The following is a 6,689-nucleotide window of genomic DNA, read 5'->3' as shown; positions in this document are numbered from 1 at the left end:
CTATGGGCTAACACGACATATGTAAATGTTATCCCGAGGTACTAGGGCTAACACGACATATATATAACCTAATGAACATCCGAAGATTGTCCAATTGTCCTCTGTAGCAGCAGCAGGGTGGAGGAAGGGTTAGTCCCGTAATTGACTCCTAATATAAGTAATAACCTTAGGCATCCGTAGATGTTCATCACCCACTGGTGCTAACAGCTGGGTTTCGGAATGGTTAGTCCCGTCCATATATCCCGAAGTACTAAGGATAGGGTCCCGTCTAGATATCCTGAGGTACTAGGGATAAGGTCCTGTCTAGATATCCCGAGGTACTAGGGATAGGTAGGAAAATTTACACAGAAGGTACTAATAAATCATCCTCGCAATTCGAGATACAAGTATTCATGTTAATATACACAGGTAAATGTATCTACGTAAAGGTACTCATGTAATGTGTTCATGTAAGTGTATTCATGTATCATGTAAGCATATGTAAACGTACTCATGTATCATGTAATCGTATGTAAATGTACTCATGTATCAGGTAATGTACTGGTATAGACTCATGAATGAACTGACTCTTGTGTGATTCCTTGTAATAGGAATAATGATTTGTTCCTTCTAACTATCCTTATGATAATTAACTGAAATGGAATTGGTTGTTCAAGAAGGTAAAGGTAATGGTTTTGCAAGATATCTAAGAGTTTTGAACAATAAATATGAGTGACTTGATGTCATTTTAATAAACATTTCAAAACTAATACTTTTGTTATCAAGGTATTTTAAGATAGAAAACCATTTCATGTAAGAGTGATTTAATAACATACTGTTTTCTACTTGTATCCCCCCCCCCCTTAAAGCATTTAAAATCATTTAAAACATTGATTAATGGGTATGAACTCACCTGTAGATGGTGATTTGGATGAACCGGACGGTGTAGGATTGTTAGGCGTCAAGTGAGGACTTGTACACACACTACGATCCTAATGAACATATAATCACACATATATGCACTCAATTAGTCTTAAATTACTAATTGATAATGTTAAGACATCCTAGAACATAATAAACACTTTATATAAGTGTTATAAGCCCTAAGGATTGCATCTAAGCTATTGCGGGACAAGGCACTTGGGTTTAGGGTCCCAAAGGACCCTATACTTGAGTTTACTCTCCAAATAACCTCACACATGGAGTTTACGGTTGTAAACTCTTGAGTTTATGGCCGTAAACTCCAAGACTTAATGTCCTTGGTTGTTTTGAGGTGTTAAATGATTCCTAGAAGTATTCCAACTTGGTGGTTTAATTCTTGGAAGGGTTTAGGGCATTGAAACACTCCTTTGAGGAGTTTACGGCCCCAAGGCCAATTCCTTTGGAGTTTACAGCCGTAAACTCCCTTGGAATGGTGTTTTTGTTGCTTTCAAGTCTCTTTCACATGTGCTATAGGTCTTAGACTTTTATTCCAAGCATATGAAGGCCTTAGGCACACTTTGGTGCCTTTGTTTGATGTTCACGGCCCAAGAACCTTATTAGGGCCGTGAACTCACTTTGAGGGGTGTTTTTGATGTGTTTTGGTCCTTCAATTAAGGGGAAACAATTCCTAGTAATTGTCTAATGCTTTAGGTGCCTTAAAAGCACCCTTTGGTCCAAGATTTTGGAGTTCACGGTCCAAGATCATCTTGGGCCGTGAACACCCAATCATGTGTGTTTCTTGGTTGTTTTCTTGATCCTAATACACATATATATGAGTCCAAGGTAGTAGCTTAAACACAAGGGAAGGTCAAGGCATCGTTTCGGGAGTTTACCGCCCAAGAACACCTTGGGGAGTAAACTCCTAAATCTAGTGATTTAGGTATGTAATCTATGTTATGAACACATTATTAGCTATATAACACTACTAGAGAGGGGTACTCACAATTTGGGATAAAAACCCGAAGATCCGTCAGATAGAAAATGGCTTTTCTCTAGTTGGAAATGCGAATAATGAATGAATTTGGTTCAGAATTCTCTTTATATTCCTGAGATATTTTTGGTAGAAAATATTTTTATTCCAGAAATGATTTCTAATAATATAGAGTGATGGAATAATAGAGTTGCACTAAACCCTGGTGCATCCACTCTCCTGATATTTCCTGAAGTGTAAACCCTGAATTACTCAAACTTACACGAAAAAGTCTGAAAATTAACTGTGACTGCTATAACTTCTATTGAAGTGATATAGTTTGTACAGAATGGAAATTTCGGGTTGTCACAAAGTGAATGCTAGTCTGAATTATATTGAGAGACTGGTGGCGATTAGGGATCGGAAGATCAAGGTTTTGAGGAACAAAGAGGTGCCTCTGGTGCAGGTCCAGTGGCAGCATTGGAAAGGGTCAGAGTTGATTTGGGAGCCGGAGCGTGAGATGCGGGAGCAGCGTCGAGAGTTGTTTGTGATGGGTTTTGGTGATAAGAACATCTTATGTGCTCATAAAACCCCTAATGCTTGGATCTAGGTTTCTCTATTGTACATGCAAGTTATCCAAGACTATACACCTTAATTCTAGCATACAAGTAATCATATTAACATAAGAATGGGTTTAAGATATTACCTTGATTGTTATGTAGCAATAACAATCCCAATTCCTCCTTGTATTGACTTTAGAAAGCTTAGAGTCACAAATGTCACTCCTCTAATGGTTCACAAACACCAAGAGCAAGAGGATGAAGAGGAGAGAGGATGGAGGGTGTCCTAAAACGTGTGAAACCCTAGAAGGAAGCTTTGCCACGTTTTTGTGTCATAAGCGATCTATATATATAGGAGGCTATTAGGGTTATCTAACAAGGAAACCCTAAATTGAGTGCTTAAGCCCTAAGCAACCAATGGACTCCTTTAATTAAGGCCTTGGACGATTTCCACATGGGTTTCCCATAGAATTTGTGCACTCCTTAATTTAAGACAATCCATAGCCCATATTGCAATTATCTTATAATTACAATTTCAGTCCCTTAAGTTTAATTAATCTCTTTTAGTCACAAAACTAATTACCAATTAATTATTGACTAATATTAATTAAACAATATGATTTCTCCTTTAATATATTATTCCCATAATATATTAATAAATCATATTTAATCCTTTCTCTCCATAATTCATCCTTTCAAGTTGCTTTGGTGAAGGCAACCCAAAAGGACCGTGGACCATCGGGTCAAGTACATACCAAAATAGTTATGGACTTAGACACTAATCCAATAGTCTCCCACTTGGATAAGTCTAATAACTATTATGCATATGACTTCAGATCCTGATCTGCAATCGTAGCTTTCCAAAGCCACTATCAACTCTGATCATATCATATACGCGTGTCCTTTAGATAAGGGATCATATATTCCTCCATTCTAGATATAATATGAGATATGATTTCAAATCATTCTCTTTGTACTATATCTCGACTTCCGATTTATGACGACTGACTAATTGAACAAATCAAATTAGCCCTAGCCCGGCAGAGCATTTACGTTTGTCATCACTAAATCATCGAGGGGCCCAAAGATATCGCTTTTATCCTACTTTGGATAAAAGGAACGGATAAACTTTGATACAATGCTTGCTTGCACTCACTCACCGAATCGCACACAACAATATGTTTTATAACACCAAGTTACTAGTGCGTTTACATATTATCAATGTGCAACTGATTTGAAAGATACAACTCACACATCTCGGTTTCAAGAATATAAGATGTTATCGTCTCACCAATCACTCGTGATACAATTCATGGAGTGATCCAAGTGAGCGTGGGTTTAATCCAATGCTCAAATTCATATTCATAAGCACTCATGAACGTTGCAGCAAACATTTGCTTATGTCTAATACTCTTTAGACAATCCACACACCAATTCATGACAGTCTTTATTCATACCTACTTCCAACATATGAACGACTGTGGCCCGTTCGAATAATTTAACTGTTCTAAACCAATTAAATTATTCAGGAAGTCAAAACATGCAAAGTGAAACACAAGAATAATACTAATCCCATATAGCCTCAAACGTTTGAGCATGAATAAAACACCTTTTATTTATCACCATATCGATTACTCATTATTTGTTGTTTCGGGTAATCAACTTCTTACTTGAATTATTACACTTGTCCCATGCTCTTAGCATGCACACAATGTTTACCTATAGTTCTTACTTTGTGAAATAGACCAAATTGAGCACATTTCCAACCATTCTTATTTCACAACTCCAAATCCTTTTTCATAAGTGAAAGAATGTCAAATTCTTGCTATTTATAGAATATGCTAGATTCTAACATTCTATGCAACGATCCTTTCGTAATGTCACTGCACCAATGTCATAAAGACTATTGCCAATGATATTACAAAGTCCTCTATCGGAGATTGTTACAAGACAATTCCTTAGATATGATGTCTCTCACTCAAAGTACATTCCTTTGAACATCCATTTGCATAAAAGTTTCTAATCTAGTCATAGATTTTTCAATATTCAATTTCCAATATTGATACATTTCCAAATTTTCCGTATGACAACTTATTCTTAATATTGGAAAGGGATACCGTAACTTTTATGCAAATGGATGTTCAAAGGATGCAATTTTACCGTAACCATAATCAAATTCGAGAATGCAATTTTACAATCACTATCTTCTTAAAATCTTTCATAGTGAAAGCATTTCCTCACAATCACTTTCATGAAGGAGGAAATCTTATGACACTTAGATTTAAAATGGTGTATGTGTTCCTATCCATGTGAATTTGTTAAAACCAAAGTTTACGAAAATTCGAACTCATGTGGACTGAACTTTCTTAATCTTGATTTCTTGCCTTATGGTAGCACAGCTGCCCACCATGTCTTCCAAGTAGTTTAGCAGCTCACCCATTCCTATCAATGTGCCTTTCATTGATTAAGGTGCATTTCCTTTTATGCGTTCAAAATGAGAACTCATAGAACTCACATGCATAATTAACTCAATTGGAATAGCACATAAATAATGTCAACACGATAGGTTGTAAACCTCAACTCGTGTCCTAGTGATGATTGATAAGTTTTATTTGATTTGTTCTTGAAACCTTTCAAGACCATTAAGACTCCCACTGACTCCTTGACATATAATATTTTCTTGTCAATAACCATTTCTTGACAAACAAATATTCAAGAGTTAGTGTAGCTTTTATCAAAACACTTTATAAATTGGTCCTAGTTGGTCTTTGTCTTATCCAAGATGTCACAACTTTCTACTTTTGATGAATGTTATAAACCTTTAATACTTTTCAATCATTGTCACAATCTTAACTTTAAGACTTTTTATTGGAATGAAGTATGATAGACTTCTTGATTTAACCATTTCTTCAATCCTTGATTCCTCTTCTTAAACATACAATTGTCCTAAGATTTACTTAGGGGATCAATTGAGATATGGTTCTTAATCATTAAGACTTATCATAAAGCATAAAAGCTACTCTCCCTTCTTCTTAGAATGGAGAAACTTTTATTTTTCTGCCTTCTTGATTCTTCTTATTCGTTTTGTTATTGATTTAAACCTTTTTAATCAATTCACAATTACACTTAATCTTATAAGTATAATCATATTTACTAAACCTTTAGTAAATCATGATGAATATCTTGGTTACTCTTATGGTGGACATGATCAATACGCAACTTTGTGTACTTGATCTCCTAGTCCTTCACTTGACACTTTGTCAATGAATTAGTCTAATTTCCAAATATGAAATTTCTCATTCATCGTGCAACCAAGTTGCATGATTCCAAGTTTCTGTCCAATTGAAACTTGGGCGATGAGAAACTCTCCTTATTTGGTAAATTTTCGATATTTCCATAACTAAGAATGAAACCCATTATTGCTAATAATAGAAACATCCAAACATCAATTTTTCATATATGCCAATGCAAGGATAAATAAATAGTATAAAAATCAAAATCTATTTTATTGCGGAAAAATTTGTCCTTACAATGCAATTCATTGAAAAACTATGCTAATACATATTTCTAATTCTAACTCTAAGTAATAGCTTAAGAATCTAATTTTTCAAGTAATGCGATCGAAATCCATTCCTTCACGGTTAGATTCTGCTCACTTCTTCCCTTAAGCTTCCTCTATTTTCTTTGATTCTACAAAACATCAATTGTAATCTTATCACATTATGTATTAAGAATATAGAATATGAGCTTAAAAGAGTTAGTCAATGGATTTTACCTAAAGCAGAGTCATACGTTTTGACTCTCCCATCTGTTAGATCTCTTAGGTAAATAGGGCAGCTTCGTTTCCAATGCCCCTTCTCTTGGCAATAAAAGGAAATTGACTCTTTTGGAACAGGACATGGAACTACTTCAGTCATTGCCTTTCTCTTATGATCAAACTTTTCGATCATAGCATGTCTTTCGTTTCCATTATGTATATCCATAGAGGTCTTGAAGGCAGATTCACCAATCAACTTTGCTTTTCTATTGCGCCAAATCATTGTTGATTCAGCAACAATAAGCATATAGGTGAGATCTATAAGGGCCACGTCGCAGTTCATCATATAGTACTCTCTTACGAACTTACTATATGAGTTAGGAAGTGACTGAAGAACACAATCAACAGCCATCTCCTCACAGACAACGGATCCCAATATTCTTAACCTATCAATGTGTGACTTCATCCCTAGGACGTGTGCACACACTGACTTTCCTTCTTT

The sequence above is a fragment of the Lactuca sativa genome, chromosome 8 (genome assembly GCF_002870075.4).
Source record: "Lactuca sativa cultivar Salinas chromosome 8, Lsat_Salinas_v11, whole genome shotgun sequence".
Taxonomy (NCBI): domain Eukaryota; kingdom Viridiplantae; phylum Streptophyta; class Magnoliopsida; order Asterales; family Asteraceae; genus Lactuca; species Lactuca sativa.
This window is presented reverse-complemented; position numbering follows the sequence as displayed.